Source organism: Pocillopora verrucosa, chromosome 2, assembly GCF_036669915.1.
Source record: "Pocillopora verrucosa isolate sample1 chromosome 2, ASM3666991v2, whole genome shotgun sequence".
In the NCBI taxonomy this organism is placed as follows: domain Eukaryota; kingdom Metazoa; phylum Cnidaria; class Anthozoa; order Scleractinia; family Pocilloporidae; genus Pocillopora; species Pocillopora verrucosa.
The window spans coordinates 18,356,385-18,373,901 of NC_089313.1; the positions used below are offsets into that span (position 1 = coordinate 18,356,385).

At 37.3% G+C, this 17,517-nt stretch overlaps 9 non-coding genes across 9 annotated transcripts; all 9 read right to left on the reverse strand.

Moving 5' to 3' along the window:
- Positions 1-5,642: 5,642 nt before the first annotated feature.
- Positions 5,643-5,745, reverse strand: Trnaf-gaa (transfer RNA phenylalanine (anticodon GAA)). Its single transcript has one exon. It is a non-coding gene; the product is annotated as a tRNA-Phe (tRNA).
- A 317-nt stretch (positions 5,746-6,062) lies between these two features.
- Trnaf-gaa (transfer RNA phenylalanine (anticodon GAA)) lies at positions 6,063-6,165 on the reverse strand. The gene has a single exon. It is a non-coding gene; the product is annotated as a tRNA-Phe (tRNA).
- An 863-nt stretch (positions 6,166-7,028) lies between these two features.
- Trnaf-gaa (transfer RNA phenylalanine (anticodon GAA)) lies at positions 7,029-7,130 on the reverse strand. The gene has a single exon. It is a non-coding gene; the product is annotated as a tRNA-Phe (tRNA).
- Positions 7,131-7,344: 214 nt separating this feature from the next.
- Trnaf-gaa (transfer RNA phenylalanine (anticodon GAA)) lies at positions 7,345-7,446 on the reverse strand. The gene has a single exon. It is a non-coding gene; the product is annotated as a tRNA-Phe (tRNA).
- Positions 7,447-9,903: 2,457 nt separating this feature from the next.
- Positions 9,904-10,006, reverse strand: Trnaf-gaa (transfer RNA phenylalanine (anticodon GAA)). The gene has a single exon. It is a non-coding gene; the product is annotated as a tRNA-Phe (tRNA).
- Positions 10,007-10,224: 218 nt separating this feature from the next.
- Positions 10,225-10,327, reverse strand: Trnaf-gaa (transfer RNA phenylalanine (anticodon GAA)). The gene has a single exon. It is a non-coding gene; the product is annotated as a tRNA-Phe (tRNA).
- Positions 10,328-11,468: 1,141 nt separating this feature from the next.
- Positions 11,469-11,570, reverse strand: Trnaf-gaa (transfer RNA phenylalanine (anticodon GAA)). The gene has a single exon. It is a non-coding gene; the product is annotated as a tRNA-Phe (tRNA).
- Positions 11,571-12,427: 857 nt separating this feature from the next.
- On the reverse strand, positions 12,428-12,530 carry Trnaf-gaa (transfer RNA phenylalanine (anticodon GAA)). The gene has a single exon. It is a non-coding gene; the product is annotated as a tRNA-Phe (tRNA).
- Positions 12,531-16,941: 4,411 nt separating this feature from the next.
- Trnaf-gaa (transfer RNA phenylalanine (anticodon GAA)) lies at positions 16,942-17,044 on the reverse strand. Its single transcript has one exon. It is a non-coding gene; the product is annotated as a tRNA-Phe (tRNA).
- Positions 17,045-17,517: the final 473 nt, after the last annotated feature.

Sequence of the window (17,517 nt, forward strand, 5' to 3'; positions counted from 1 at the left end):
GTTACATTATACGCCAGTTTCCACCATGTCAATATTTTTTTAATTAGGAATTTTTGTTACGATTTTTTATCTCGTGGGTTGGGCTCTCAATATAACAAAGCTTGTCATTTTTTGTGTCATCTTTGATTCGTAGAAATTCATGCAAATATATTTTTTTGAGTCGCACATGTCCAAATTCACACGGATTGACATAAAAATCCGTTTCAAATTATCGTGTTAATTTACTATAAGTTAAGAGGAAAAACAAAGCAGCCTATTTTAAAGATATAATGCTTTTCTTGTTTTTTGCGGGCGCCTGTTCCCAGTAACAACTTTTAACGTTCAAACAGGTTTCCATGCAATTTTTGATAAAAAATATTTAAGGCTATTGCTTCATAGATGTTTTAAAATTCTGGAACTCTCTATAAATTCTGCACTAGGCTCCTGACACTACATAATTTGCATCTTGGTTGTTTTTGCACGAGGAGTCGACTGAACACGAATCCTAATATCACTTTATAACCCATGAGGCTACAGTGGCAAGGAACATTATTATCTGAGTGCTTCCGTTTTTTCAACCTCAAAGCGCAGAAAACAGCAAATATACGAACGAACAACACCTAGTTGCTGCCTACTATTATGATAATTAGGCGTCGGAATTCTTGAAAGGATGGTGCATTTCTTTTTGTGAAATGCAAAGAAATTTCCAAAGCTTTCTAGAAAAAACATTTAATTCAGCTGGGCTTACAGCAATCTGCATGTGAAGGTTCCCTTTTATCGTCTAGTAGAAAGGCTAGTCAATGCTGCATGAAATGGATAGCAATTTTATATTTTATTGTTGGCAAGATGCGGGAGAATTTGCCAGCTGTTAAATCTCGCAGGTGATAACTAGTTTGCTAAAGTTGAAGCTTGCACAAAATGGTTTATCTTTTATGAATTGATTAAATATAAAGCTTGTTGTGGTAAATGCATTTGTTAATTTGTGTTTTCCGTGCTCTTGCAGACATTTGATGACAGACAGATGACCGACAATTGAACTCAAAGTCAAGCACAAGCACAAAACAAAAACACAGGAGGCTTGACAAAGAGCTATCAAGTCGAAAGAAAAGTTTAAAGAAGAGGTAGAAGATAAATTTTTTTAGGGATTGATTTTCGATCAAAATGTTTTTAAACCTTTTTTTTGAGCAATTTATTTTCGATGTCCATAAACAAACATGTTTAGAACAACCAATTCTAATTCAAATTTTCTCAGTCACCTGTACATTTTATTTGATGGAAAACGTTTCCGTTAGTAAGGTCTGTTTAAAATTTTCAATTTTCCCGCCAAAAAACTTAAAAAAATACAGGCGCCCAAAATACGCATGCGCCGGAAAATATAAGTACTTCTACTTTTATTGCTACAATTTATATTTCTACATTGTTAATAAATGTAAGTCAACAAACTCAAGAATGTTGTCCACTTTTTGATTGTGATCTTTATTTCTTTCTTAAAATATTTCACTCAATAAATAATAACACAAGTATCTTCTCTTCTATGATTTCTCAATTAGTTAAGTGACTTCATTAAATAATCAAAAAGGTGTCAAGAAAAATTCGTTCAAACATATACTAAGACTTTTGGCGGGAAAATTTGGATCAGTTTGCACAGAGTTTCCCCCTGACAACATTTTCGATAAATATTCAAAATGGCTTCCCATGAAATTTTCCGCCAAAAGATATGTGAACATCACCTTGTGCAAAAATAGTTTTTTGAAAAAATTGTTAAGCAGTCTTTCGTTCTAACTTCTAGTAAAAATTTGACAAATTCTGGTTATTTCTGAGCAAGGCTTTTTTTCTTTCAGTGATGAAAATTTTGGTTTCTGAATTTTTTTTTTTGCACAAGATGATGAAAAAACATTTGTACTTTAAAGATAAGCAACATGGCAATCTATTTAACACTTACAAAATACTTCAAGCTTGCCATGTCGTTAGGATAATTAAAGACCTTTTTCAGCCATCAAATAGTTTACTTGTTGTACAGGACACATTTGACGCAAAACTGAACAATATTTGAAACAAAATTTCGTTACTAAACCAAATTAGCTACAAATTATTCGTTTCTTGTCGACTTAATTTGCTTCACCTTCTCATTTTGGTTGTTAGAGTACTAACAATTGGTTAGGTCACGTGTATTTCCAAAATTACAATGAAAACGTTTTTGTCGAGTTGATTGACAAGCATTAAAGAATCTTCAAAATATTCTTTTTATGGCCAAGTAAGTCTTCTCTTCCTTTGGTCGCAAAGGCTCAGATAATTGCTTGGCTCCAAGTATAGTCGCGAGTCATTGTTCTAAGATTGAGGTTTTGAAGTTGGCTTTTATTTTTCATCAATGAATTCAGCAGTTCAGAATTTTTAGTCGACAAAATTTCCTATGGTGCCTTGTTACATCAATTGTTGGCTGAAGAAGGTCTTTCTACATAGCAAATACATAAAAACCCAGTGGCTGGTTCAGAGGATATTTTTAAAATTTGACTCATTTATCGTACTAAAAAGTAACTTCTCAACTGCCTTTACAGAACAAACTCGATTCGGAAATCCGCAAACAATGTCTTTCGACAGTTTTGATTGAAGCAAATGTACAAAGAACATAAGGCACCTTCTTGCAAAAATTCACTGGAAATTCCCCCTTTTTTTTTGGACGAACATTAAAGAATTTCATTCAATCAGAAAAAAAATTCGTAAGCACTGTGAACAATGTAAATTAGTCGAAACAAGCAATCAGATTCTCCTAACTTTCAAGTTCGGTGTCAATACAAAGTCAAACAGAATTTGTGGCGAAACTTCTTTAACCTAAAATATTTTTGAGAACTGAATTTAACGTGTTTTCATTTCATACTTCTCATCCGAGAGCTTGAAAGAAACTTGTCTATTTCCTCTTTTAAAAAACTGAAAAATAGCAATTGAATTGTGAAGGGACGTCACGGTTTCCTTGAGCGTGAAAAAAATACTTCCTGATTTTGTGACTTGATGTTTCTTTCGTAGTTCGAGTCGACAGAAATCTATTGAAAAAACACTCATGTTTGTTTTGACTTGGTTCATGATGAAGGAATTTAATGCAAAACAAATTTTGTGGTTTCTTGTATTTATCTATATCGCAATTTCTCTGAATTCTCTGAACCAGACATTTAGGTTTTAATGCATCAAACTTGCAAAATAACAAGAGAACGTAGGCAAAGTGTTTTCCGTAATGATTTTCCAAAGCGATCAAACGTATTTTTTTCCATGATTAGATTTAAGCGCTGAAGTTACGCAGAACAGTTGCTGTATAAAGCATGGTCCGTGCAAACGAGTTACGGGTCAATAAATGCGCGATGCCAATGTATGGAAGAATCAGCGGCGTTTGTCAGTTGTGATTAGTTAGTGTGGGTCGTTCTGTTTTTTTTTTTTTTTTGCAGAGTATATTTTGAGAGTAAGTTCGTCTATAGGCGGTTGATTTTGTTGACATTTGCCAACAACTATCTCATCTCAGTTTGCAAAGTAAGTCACTCAAAAAAAGCCAAATTGTAGGACAAATGTTAATAATAGTCACAGTCAGCAAGTCGATTATGTTCAGCAATGCGATTGTTGCGTTCAGCCGGTCTCATATCGAGGTCCCTGCCGACCTCTCCGATGAAAGAGGGCTTGGCAGTCAGACCACTCGATCTCTTCGTCATTGTAAAATCATTACGCTTAAAGTTATTTTGTGTAGGACGAATTGCATGGTTAGTTGCAAGCTAGTTACTTTCGTCTCGCGAGTCTTATCGTTTGTAACCCAATATTAAATGTGATTGGATAGATCTGTCTCTATGCCTCGGTTTTTGTAAACCTTTTCTATGCCTTTTTCTTTTTAAAGAAAAGTGTCATTCTCTTCGTCTTCTTCGATGAACTGAATGTTAGCGGTATGCATTTTTAAGGAAGGGTAACGAATTTAGGCTGCTTAACTACAGCGTTATCATTTCAAAGCAAGCTGTGGGTAGCTGAAACAAGCTATTTCTTTCCGCCAATAAACTTTTTTTCGAATGTGCTTTTTTGGTTGCCATTGTTCTCTTGCCCATTGCAAAAAAGGCTAATAAGGATTAATGTATGAATTTTTTAAGGTGGCACTGACCATTGTATTAAAAAAACAATTAGACGAACTGTCTGGTTAGAAACGTACGTCTTCAGGATATAATCTTCTCGAAAGCTGGAACAATTAAACTCTCTTTTAAGGCAAAACGGTACTTTGAACAGAGTTGAAAATCTTTGAATTATTTTGATAATCTCTTCTTGCAATATTTTTTGCTCTTCTATGCCACCTTAAAAAATCCACCCGTACTGGTGACTGCCAACCGTCAAATTTTACTTTTTGTGGAATCACTACTCGAGTCCGCTATCCTATCACAGTTAGTCGTTACATTTCTTTTAGCCGATATGAAAGCTCTGTTCTTAAAAAATTTAGGTATTTGGCAGCCACCAATTCTGTAACAAAAGTGTTATACTATCTTCAAAGTTCTTATCTTTGCAGAGCATCTTTCAGATTCATTGATTCGAGTTTGTCCTTTCCCTGTATTCCATGTTCCTCTGTCTATCTGTATTTAGAAATTGGCAAACAAATACTCAGTGAGTTTCTATGAAATAAAACACAGACGACTAGGTGTAGTATAATGAGTACGATAATCTCCTAATGTAACAGGACTTTAAACGCGCCACGAGTTTCCTCTCAAACGTATTTGCGAAAAGTTTCTCCACAGTTCCTCTTCGCGTTTAGAGGAGCAGTTACCACATTTCACGAACGTGACCGCGTTTACGTGAATTTCACATGTGTTACCGTCGTTTAAATTTATGAAAAATTAACGAGCTGTGAGTGAGTTCCATCAATATACAACTCGGTAGTAGTTGTATCTCAAGACTAGCTTTAGTTTTCTTGTAGTTAGGAACAAATTACAGATGTATGAAACATCAGTGAAGCGAAGCGAACCGAAAGCGCACGTGTTCAGAAACTTAGGCCTCCTTTAGAAAGGGTACTAAGATTAAAGTTGCCATTTTCCAAGAGTAATGCTCACCTTAAGACATCTTTCAAGCTTCAGTCCACATGATTCATGCACGTTCCTTGTGTAAACTGAGCTCACAGAAACACAACCTAACCCGTCCGCAACCTGTATGGTTTGACAAAACTAACGAAAGTGGTCATGAATATGGAATGAACGAACAAACCAATCACTGATGACAACGTCTCAAACATACTACGAGTTTTATTCGCACGCTTTATGGGAATGTACAAGAAACCCCCTGGAGAAATAAAGCTATTTCACGTGTTAATCAGTGGATAACAAAAGTATTTGCGAACGCTTGCATAATAATAATTATAATAAAACGAATATTTCTTCAGGATAGCCCTACAGTGCAAGAGTACTGTTATCAAAGGGGTCCTGTTTAAAAACGAAAAATATAAGGATAAAATATTTAATTTTAGGTTAAAAAGGACTTCGTTACTTTTGCTAATATAACAAGCGCGAACCTAAAGAATGATTTCCTATGGTCCTGTGTTACATCAATTGTTGGCTGAAGAAGGTCTTTCTACATAACAAATACATAAAAACTCAGTGGCTGGTTCAGAAGATATTTTTAAAGTTTGACGCATTTATCATACATTTTAAAAAAGGAACTGCCGAGACCCGGGATAATTCAGAGCTCAATTAAGCTCTCCGGCATTGAACCAGGGACCTTCAGATCTTCAGACTGACGCTCTCCCAACTGAGCTATCTCGGCTAATGGTGCTTTTTTTCAGATTGTTTATGCGGAATACTCCCAGACGAAACATAGTTCACCTTGGAAGACTGGAGTCAAGGGAGAAGATTAACATACTATCAATGAAATGAAAATATACTATCATGAGAAGATATCGAGCATGTATCATGTGCGTTTAAAAGAAAAAGGGGGGGGGGAGGATAAATCAGAAGTTCCTGATTCGAATCTTAGCTGGGTTTATGCAGTCAGTTGTTCTATTCACTGAGTTGCGGAGAAATCATCAAGTGGAGAGCTTTCTAGATAAGTTAAACTAAAGCAAAAAAAAAAAAAAAGGGAAATGCCGAGACCCGGGATTATTCAGAGCTCAATTAAGCTCTCCGGCATTGAACCAGGGACCTTCAGATCTTCAGTCTGACGCTCTCCCAACTGAGCTATCTCGGCAAGTGATGAACTATAATTTTGATTCTTACAATTAAATTCATATACTTAGACTGAACATCGAATTTAAAAAGTTCATTTTTGATAAGTCAGCATTTTACCCCTTGCAGATGCATTTCCTCAATTTCAGTTTTAAAGGGAAAAGTTTAACTTACTAACGATGTTATAATACTGACTTTATTAAAGGAAGAAAAAGGAGAAAAATAACAAGTTCCTGCCTGAGGATTCCAACCTGTGCTAGTTTGATCAGGTGTTCTATGTACTGAGTTACAGGGAACTCGTCAATACCTTTATTGAAAAATATACGATACCTAAAAAGATATCAAGCATTAACTGTAAGCTTTGGAATAAAAGGGGTAAGGTGACGAGTTCCTGTCTGAGGATTCCAATATGTGCTGTTTTGATCAGGTGTTCTATGTCCTGAGTTGTAGGGAACTGGTCGATAAGATGAGCCCGTCTTGCCAAGTTCGTAAGTGATAAGTGTCCTACTCAGCAGTAGGGGGATCTTCCTTGACAGCACTATCTCATTACGAAGGATACCTTCCCTCTTTTAAGTTCCAAATTTTTATTGAAGCATGGAATCTAACCTAAAGGTTCCCTAGGCTCTGTCTGTGTGTAATACTGATAGAGGTTCAAAACATCACTGAAAACTATTTTTTGTAAGTATTTTTGCGGGAGTAAAGTAATCAAGTCAAAATGCTTAACTGGTTTACCCATAGCGTTTGTGGACATTTCCTTAACTTGCAAGTCATTATGAATTGACAATCAAACAGGAAAGAAACTCTTTGAAAAGTCAAACGCCATCAGGAACAATCTAGCTCGAAAATAAAACAAAAGCACAAAAGAAATCATTTTAAAACAGGAAATGCCGAGACCCGGGATTATTCAGAGCTCCGTTAGCTCTTCAGTATTGAACCAGGGACCTTCAGATCTTCAGTCTGACGCTCTCCCAACTGAGCTATCTCGGCAAGTGATAAGTAATGTGATTCTTAGAATCGCATTCATATACACCTAGACGAAACATTGAATTTAAAAAGTTCATTTTTGATGTCAGAATTTTATCCCTTTAAGATGCATTTCCTCAATTTCAGTTTAAAAGGAAAAGTTTAACTTAATAAACAACAGGAAAATCTAGCGCGAAAATAAAACAAAAGCACACATGAAATCATTTTAAAAAGGAAATGCCGAGACCCGGGATATTCAGAATTCAATTTAGCTTTTTAGCATTGAACCAGGGACCTTCAGATCTTCAGTCTGATGCTCTCCCAACTGAGCTATCTTGGCAAGTCATGGGATGATGTGTTACGTTATAGGTGACAATTAGTTCAGATTACAGCCACGCGAAGCATGGAATTTGAAAAGTTCATCTTTGATGAGTCAGCATTTTATCTCTTTCCGACTCTCTTCCTCAATTTCAGTTTTAACGGAAAAGTTCAACGTACTAACAATGTAATAGAACTAGTTATATTGAAAAATATTCTATCATGAAAAGATATCAATTTCAGTTTTAAAGGGAAAAGTTTAACTTACTAACGATATAATATATGTAATATATAATACTGACTTTATTAAGGAAGACAAAGGGGAAAAAATAACAAGTTCCTGCCTGAGGATTCCAATCTGTGCTAGTTTGATCAGGTGTTCTATGTACTGAGTTGCAGGGAACTCGTCAATACCTTTATTGAAAAATATACGATAACTGAAAAGATATCAAGCATTAACTGTGAGCGTTGGAAGAAAAGGGGTAAGGTGACGAGTTCCTGTCTGAGGATTCCAGTATGTGCTGTTTTGATCAGGTGTTCTATGTCCTGAGTTGCAGGGAACTCGTCGATAAGATGAGCCATCTTGCCAAGTTCGTAAGTGATAAATGTCCTACTCAGCAGTAGGGGGATCTTCCTTACGGTACTATCTCATCACGAAGAACACCTTCCCTCTTTTAAGTTCCAAATTTTTATTGAAGCATTAAATCTAACCTAAAGGTTCCCTAGGCTCTGTCTGTGTGTAATACTGATAGAGGTTCAAAACATCACTGAAAACTATTTTTTGTAAGTATTTTTGCGGGAGTAAAGTAATCAAGTCAAAATGCTTAACTGGTTTACCCATAGCGTTTGTGGACATTTCTTTAACTTGCAAGTCATTAAGAATTGACAATCACACAGGAAAGAAACTCTTTCATAGCGTAGAATGGCTATTGTTCTTGTGACATTTACTTACAGTTCAAGAAGACGCATAGGTCTGTCCTAACGCTTATTACTATTCATGGAGCCCAGAAAGAAGCTTTTTTATTGGTTGCTATGAACGCGCGGCAATGCTCATTAACTTGAATGTGGCGGCAAACTGAACAATGGCTTTAGTGCGCTATTGTTACTCCCTTTGTTTGAAGGACCACAACCCGCTTTTGTTTCTTCCTTCGTTTGAATAAACTCGGCGTTGTTTGTTTCGCAAAAGTTTGACTCCGACGCATAATTATAAGTTTCGCTAAGGTTTTGTTTCGTCAAAAGGAGGTTTTGTTTCGCAAAAAGTGAACTTGAAACGCAACGCCGGAAACAAAGCGAATTTTATAGTTGCCGCGCGAGGAAGACGATCATGTGCCTCTTCCTCCACATTTACCGTATCCGCTAACGCATCGTTGGGAGTTTGCTTAAACTCTTCTGGTTTTATGGCCAGTGTTAATCATGTCTCTGCTTTCAGTTGTTTTCTCTTATTTCCGTTCTTGATTGCTTGGATTTTCCGCCAAAATCGCCTGATGCTTTCGCTAAACGCTTTTCCTACCCGCTCTTCAGCGGATGCCATTAGTTGGTATCTAAGAGGCAAGATGCTTCGCTGGAGTAAGTTAAATACTTTACAGGGCTGACCATAACTATCTCGCCATTTGAACGCAGCCTCTCCGTTTATTTGAAGATAAAACATCGGGTTGTTTTCTTTCACAAATGGAGGCACTATATGTACATGTAACGGATTGATCGGGTTGTCAACGAGCTCTGAAAAGAGCTCCCGATCGCTGACGTTTTCCATGACTTTATCCATTGCGCGATATGATCGGCTGTTTGAATAAACCAGCTGCTTTACTTTACTTACTTTTAAAATTCGCGGTAATAGTGAATAATTTTACAACTGAATGGTTTTTATGAATGGTCTATTATTTAGTCTTGGTAACCATTGTTATTCAATCGAAGGTTTAAAACAATAGCTCGCACGCTCAAGACGCGCCATTTTTAAACGCGAATTCAACCAGCAGTTTTCAAACTGAAAAGGATAGTGGTTCCCGTTGACCAATTTGTAAACTTTTTGCAGATTCTTGACGAGAAAAGATGAATTTTCCATAAACCGTGCGTGGGTTGTCGAAATTCAGTAAAAGTTTTCAGAAATTTGCTTTGGAAAACGGACTCCATACAAAAAAAGGTCAATTTTCCTTATTTTCAAGTGCAAAAGGATACTCCTTCCACTTGTTCAATCTTCTTTATTTTAGTCTTAAATTGTTGATACAACATTCCTCTTCAAAATTCCGTGCGTGGTTTTTCTTGAAATCAGGAAAGCAAGTTTTATCAACGCTACTTGGCCAATTATGGCCCTTTCTTCTCTAATTTTGGGCTTTTCAGAGCGCGTATTTGCGCTTCGGTGATCATGAATATTTAATGAATGTCACAGCATTTTGCCCTATGGAAAAGTCAAACGCCATCAGGAAAAATCTAGCTCGAAAATAAAACAAAAGCACAAAAGAAATCATTTAAAAAAAGGAAATGCCGAGACCCGGGATTATTCAGAGCTCCGTTACGCTCTTCAGTATTGAACCAGGGACCTTCAGATCTTCAGTCTGACGCTCTCCCAACTGAGCTATCTCGGCAAGTAATGAGTAAAATATGTGATTCTTAGAATCGATTTCATATACACCTAGACAAAACATTGAATTTAAAAAGTTCATTTTTGATGTCAGAATTTTATCCCTTTAAGATGCATTTCCCCAATTTCAGTTTAAAAGGAAAAGTTTAACTTACTAACAACAGGAAAATCTAGCGCGAAAATAAAACAAAAGCACACATGAAATCATTTTAAAAAAGGAAATGCCGAGACCCGGGATTATTCAGAGCTCAATTTAGCTTTTTAGCATTGAATCAGGGACCTTCAGATCTTCAGTCTGACGCTCTCCCAACTGAGCTATCTCGGCAAGTGATGGGATGATGTGTTACGTTATAGGTGACAATTAGTTCTGATTACAGCCACGCGAAGCATGGAATTTGAAAAGTTCATCTTTGATGAGTCAGCATTTTATCCCTTTCCGGCTCTCTTCCTCAATTTCAGTTTTAACGGAAAAGTTCAACGTACTAACAATGTAATAGAACTAGTTATATTGAAAAATATTCTATCATGAAAAGATATCACGCTTTCACTGAGAGCATTGGAGGAAAATGAGAAAAAAATATCAAGCTCCTGCTTAATTGTTCAAACGTCGGCTGGTTTTTGCAGTCAGGTGCTCTATGCACTGAGCTTCGAGGTATCTCGTTTTGAAAGTGAGCCAACTTTCTGAGTTAAACTGAAGAAAAAGCATGAATAAAATTTAGAAAAATGAAATGCCGGGACCCGGGAATTTGGAAAGTTCATCTTTGACGAATCAGCATTTTACCCTTTCAGAGGCATCTCCTCAAGTTCAGTTTTAGGGGAGAAGTTTAATTTACTATCAATAAAACGAATATTTATACAGGATGGCCTTAAAGAGCAAGAGTACTGTTATCAAAGGGATCCTGTTAAAAAACGAAAAATATAAGGATAAAAATTAAAAATAAGATAACAATGACTTCATTACTTATGCTAATATATCTAGCGCGAACTTAAAGCAAAAACACAAAGGAATTTTTTTTCAGAGCTCAATTAAGCTCTCCGGCATTTAACCAGGGACCTCTGACGCTCTCCCAACTGAGCTATCTCGGCTGATTATGAGATAGAAAGGTGCTTTTTTTAATATTGTTTATGCGGAATACTCCCAGACGAAACATCGTTCACCTTGGACGACTGGAGTCAATATTTCATCCCTTTCTGATACATTTCCTCTATCATAATTCTAAGGGAAAAGATTAACATACTATCAATGAAATGAAAATATACTATCATGAGAAGATATCGAGCATGTATCATGTGCGTTAAAAAAAAGGGGGGGAGGATAAATCAGAAGTTCCTGATTCGAATCTTAGCTGGGTTTATACAGTTAGTTGTTCTATTCACTAAGTTGCGGAGCAATCGTCAAGTGGAGAGCTTTCTAGCTAAGTTAAACTAAAGCAAAAACACAGATGAAATCATTTTGAAAAAGGATATGCCGAGACCCGGGATTATTCAGAGCTCAATTAAGCTCCCGGCATTGAACCAGGGACCTTCAGATCTTCAGTCTGACGCTCTCCCAACTGAGCTATCTCGGCAAAGTGATGAACTCGCAATTAAATTCATATACTTAAACGAAACATCGAATTTAAAAAGTTCATTTTTAATAAGTCAGCATTTTACCTCTTGCAGATGCATTTCCTCAATTTCAGTTTATTCAGTTTAAAGGGAAAAGTTTAACTTACTAACGATATAACAATACTGACTTTATTAAAGGAAGACAAAGGGGAAAAAATAACAAGTTCCCGCCTGAGGATTCCAACCTGTGCTGGTTTGATCAATTGTTCTATCTACTGAGTTACAGGGAACTCGTCAATACCTTTATTGAAAAATATACGATACCTGAAAAGATATCAAGCATTAACTGTAAGCTTTGGAATAAAAGGGGTAAGGTGACGAGTTCCTGTCTGAGGATTCCAATATGTGCTGTTTTGATCAGGTGTTCTATGTCCTGAGTTGTAGGGAACTCGTCGATAAGATGAGCCATCTTGCCAAGTTCGTAAGTGAAAAGTGTCCTACCCAGCAGTTGAAGGGATCTTCCTTGACCGTAATCTCATCACAAGGGATACCTCTCCTCTTTTAAGTTCCAAATTTTTATTGAAGCATGGAATCTAACCTAAAGGTTCCTCATGCTCTGTCTGTGTATAACATTGATAGAGGTTTAAAACATCACTGAAAACTATTTTTTGTAAGTATTTTTGCGGGAGTAAAGTAATCAAGTCAAAATGCTTAACTGGTTCACCCATAGCGTTTGTGGACATTTCTTTAACTTGCAAGCCATTATGAATTGACAATCACACAGGAAAGAAACTCTTTGAAAAGTCAAACGCCATCAGGAAAAATTTAGCTGGAAAATAAAACAAAAGCGGAAACGAAATCATTTTAAAAAAGGAAATGCCGAGACCCGGGATTATTCAGAGCTCCGTTACGCTCTACAGTATTGAACCAGGGACCTTCAGATCTTCAGTCTGACGCTCTCCCAACTGAGCTATCTCGGCAAGTGAATAAAGGGAAAAGTTTCTGAAGAAATTGTGGTGCTGCGTCGGTGGAAGAGTATAGCAGGTAATTTAGCGTTAACAACTGGGTTGAAAACGTAAATTAGCCACCGTAAAGGGTAAAAAAGCTGACGTTTCGAGCGTTAGTCCTTCGTCAGAGCGATTAGAGGAATTGTGGGTTGTGTGTGGATTTATATGTAGAAAGTGGAGCTACGCCATTGGTGGGAATATGGTGACGAGAAAACAGGAATAAATTAGTTGAATGAAAAGCGCTCGTTGATGCGGGCGGATTAAGGGTGCCGATTTGGAATATGAATTTTTGTTCTAGTGTTTTACGGCTTTCCGAACTGCCTAGATGTAAGGAAAGGCTGCAAACTGCCATATGCTGTTTAGAATGATAAGGAAGATTAAAGCGTCTAGCGTCTTTCCACATCGCGAAGGTGTTCTCGGAATCGGTCACCCAGTCGTCTTCCTGTTTCGCCGATGTATAACTTATTGCAATAAGTGCAAGTTATGCAGTAAATAACATTGGCGGAGGTACACGTAAAGTGATCAATGATCTTAATGGATCTTTTGGGTCCCGATATTTTCTCTACGTTATGAATGAAAGGACAAGTTTTGCATCGTGAGCGAGCGCATTTAAAAGTTCCAGATTGGTCATAGGTTTGAAATGAACTCCTGACTAAAAAGTTGCCTATGTTTTTGTCACGTTTGAATGAAATAAGTGGGGGTTGCGAAAAGATAGTGCCAGTGCATTTGCACCAAATTAAGGCCCAAAAACTCGACCAACTTATTGGCCCTCAAGCTACTAACGACTCATCGCCTGAAAACCTCAAAACTGTAGTTACCATTCCAGAAAATTTACTACTTTCCGATTCAGAAAAATCAGTTCTCAGCAAGGGCTTAAATTTTGTTCCCATATCACAAAAAACCGACAAATTTTCAGTTAAGCAAGACGTTGAAAAATTCCTTCGCCGCGTTCGGTTGAAAGCCTTTTTTCATGACAAAGAGGATGATTCTAACACCTCGAACAAAGATACTTTCGAAACACTCCAGATTCGAAAGTCTAAATGGACTCCCCCAGAGGGCCAGTTCTCATCTTTAGATTTTTTCCTCAAAAAATGTCGCCACGATATCAACAAACTTAAATTCAATCGTAACACCAAATTTTCCAATCTTTCTTCGGAAGAGTGGTCGGCACTGAAAAGTCTAAAAAAACGCAAAGACATTGTCATTAAGGCGGCCGACAAAGGCGGTGTAGTTGTTGTTTGGCGGGCCGACCTCTATCAAAAAGAAGCTTTGCGGCAACTTTCTGACACCTCCTTTTATGCCAAAGTCGACAAAGACCTCACTTTAATTAACCAAAACATTGTCAAAAATACGATTAACGATCTTACAGCTAAACAAGAATTGCCGGCCACTGCTAAAAATCTCATCATTACTACTCCTAGAACTTCGTGTATTTACTTTTTACCTAAAATCCACAAACCTAACAACCCAGGTCGACCCATCGTTTCTGCCTGCAGTTGTCCCACTGAACTTATTTCCAGCTATTTAGACAAAATTATGGCACCTATCGTCAAAACTCTACCGTCTTACATTAAGGACAGCCAACACGCACTTGAAATTTTTCGTGACTTTAGTTTCCTCGACCAAAACAAACTTATTTTCACCATGGATATAACATCTCTTTACACTGTCATTCCCAATGACGAAGGTCTCCGGGCCCTCAAACATTTTTTTGATCTACACACAGTTAAGGAACCTAGCTCTGAAACACTACTCCGTCTGGCCGAACTAGTACTCACACTCAATTGTTTTTCATTCGGTGGTAACTACTACAAACAAACTAATGGCGTGGCCATGGGTACTAAAATGGGACCCAGCTACGCCAATCTTTTTGTAGGTTTTATCGAACATCAATTTTTTAGCCAATACCACGGCCCAAAACCTCAACTCTACGGCCGCTACATTGACGATTGCATCGGCGCTACCTCCTCTACCAAGGAGGAGCTCACTCAATTTATAACCGCCGTCAATTCCTTTCATCCGGCTCTTAGATATACCAGGGAAATTTCCGACACTTCTTTGGCTTTTCTAGACATCAAAATTTCAATTGAAGGCAACGGCTTATGTACTAGTGTTTACTACAAACCTACAGATTCACATAGTTACTTGTTGTCTTTATCCTAACATCCATCACACGTCAAGAACTCCATACCTTTTTCACAGTTTCTCAGACTTCGTCGTTTATGTAGTGACGACTCTGATTTTTCCGAAAAATCAGAGGCAATGTGCCAGTTTTTCGATAAGCGCAGCTATCCTGTTTCTGTCGTTCAAGCGGGCTACCACCGTGCCCAACAAATCGATCGACAGGCAGCACTACAAACGGCCGAGAAGGAGAACACTGACCGCATTCCATTTACTCTTACATTTCACCCTCACAACCACGCAGTTAAATCTATCATTCTTAAAAATTTTAAATTACTCCAAAACGATTCAGAGACTGGCACTATCTTTTCGCAACCCCCACTTATTTCATTCAAACGTGACAAAAACATAGGCAACTTTTTAGTCAGGAGTTCATTTCAAACCTATGACCAATCTGGAACTTTTAAATGCGCTCGCTCACGATGCAAAACTTGTCCTTTCATTCATAACGTAGAGAAAATATCGGGACCCAAAAGATCCATTAAGATCATTGATCACTTTACGTGTACCTCCGCCAATGTTATTTACTGCATAACTTGCACTTATTGCAATAAGCTATACATCGGCGAAACAGGAAGACGACTGGGTGACCGATTCCGAGAACACCTTCGCGATGTGGAAAGAAATGACAAGGACGCATCCAAACCAGTCGCTAGACACTTTAATCTTCCTTATCATTCTAAACAGCATATGGCAGTTTGCGGCCTTTCCTTACATCTAGGCAGTTCGGAAAGCCGTAAAACACTAGAACAAAAATTTATATTCCAAATCGGCACCCTTAATCCCCCCGCATCAACGAGCGCTTTTCATTCAACTAATTTATTCCTGTTTTCTCGTCACCATATTCCCACAAATGGCGTAGCTCCACTTTCTACATATAAATCCACACACAACCCACAATTCCTCTAATCGCTCTGACGAAGGACTAACGCTCGAAACGTCAGCTTTTTTACCCTTTACGGTGGCTAATTTACGTTTTCAACCTAGTTGTTAACACTAAATTACCTGCTATCTCGGCAAGTGATGAGTAAAACATCTGATTCTTAGAATCAATTTCATATACACCAAACGTTGATAGTGATGGGATGATGTGTTACGTTACATAGTTCTGATTACAGCCACGCGAAGCATGGAATTTGAAAAGTTCATCTTTGATGAGTCAGCATTTTATCCCTTTCCGACTCTCTCCCTAATTTCAGTTTTAACGGAAAAGTTCAACGTACTAACAATGTAATAGAACTAGTTATATTGAAAAATATTCTATCATGAAAAGATACGCTTTCACTGAGAGCATTGGAGGAAAATGAGAAAAAAATATCAAGTTCCTGCTTAATTGTTCAAACGTTGGCTGGTTTTTGCAGTCAGGTGCTCTATGCACTGAGCTTCGAGGTATCTCGTTTTGAAAGTGAGCCAACTTTCTAAGTTAAACTGAAGAAAAAGCATGAATAAAATTTAGAAAAATAAAATGCCGAGACCCGGGAATTTGGAAAGTTCATCTTTGACGAATCAGCATTTTACCCTTTCAGAGGCATCTCCTCAAGTTCAGTTTTAGGGGAGAAGTTTAATTTACTATCAATAAAACGAATATTTATACAGGATGGCCTTAAAGAGCAAGAGTACTGTTATCAAAGGGATCCTGTTAAAAAACGAAAAATATAAGGATAAAAATTAAAAATAAGATAACAATAACTTCATTACTTATGCTAATATATCTAGCGCGAACCTAAAGCAAAAACACAAAGGAATTTTTTTTCAGAGCTCAATTAAGCTCTCCGGCATTTAACCAGGGACCTCTGACGCTCTCCCAACTGAGCTATCTCGGCTGATTATGAGATAGAAAGGTGCTTTTTTTAATATTGTTTATGTGGAATACTCCCAGACGAAACATCATTCACCTTGGACGACTGGAGTCAATATTTCATCCCTTTCTGATACATTTCCTCTATCATAATTCTAAGGGAAAAGATTAACATACTATCAATGAAATGAAAATATACTATCATGAGAAGATATCGAGCATGTATCATGTGCGTTTAAAAAAAGGGGGGGAGGATAAATCAGAAGTTCCTGATTCGAATCTTAGCTGGGTTTATACAGTTAGTTGTTCTATTCACTAAGTTGCGGAGCAATCGTCAAGTGGAGAGCTTTCGAGCTAAGTTAAACTAAAGCAAAAACACAGATGAAATCATTTTGAAAAAGGATATGCCGAGACCCGGGATTATTCAGAGCTCAATTAAGCTCTCCGGCATTGAACCAGGGACCTTCAGATCTTCAGTCTGACGCTCTCCCAACTGAGCTATCTCGGCAAGTGATAAATTCGCAATTAAATTCATATACTTAAACGAAACATCGAATTTAAAAAGTTCATTTTTAATAATTCAGCATTTTACCTCTTGCAGATGCATTTCCTCAATTTCAGTTTATTCAGTTTAAAGGGAAAAGTTTAACTTACTAACGATATAACAATACTGACTTTATGAAAGGAAGAAAAAGGGGAAAAATAACAAGTTCCTGCCTGAGGATTCCAATCTGTGCTGGTTTGATCAATTGTTCTATCTACTGAGTTGCAGGGAACTCATCAATACCTTTATTGAAAAATATACGATACCTGAAAAGATATCAAGCATTAACTGTAAGCTTTGGAATAAAAGGGGTAAGGTGACGAGTTCCTGTCTGAGGATTCCAGTATGTGCTGTTTTGATCAGGTGTTCTATGTCCTAAGTTGCAGGGAACTCGTCGATAAGATGAGCCATCTTGCCAAGTTCGTAAGTGAAAAGTG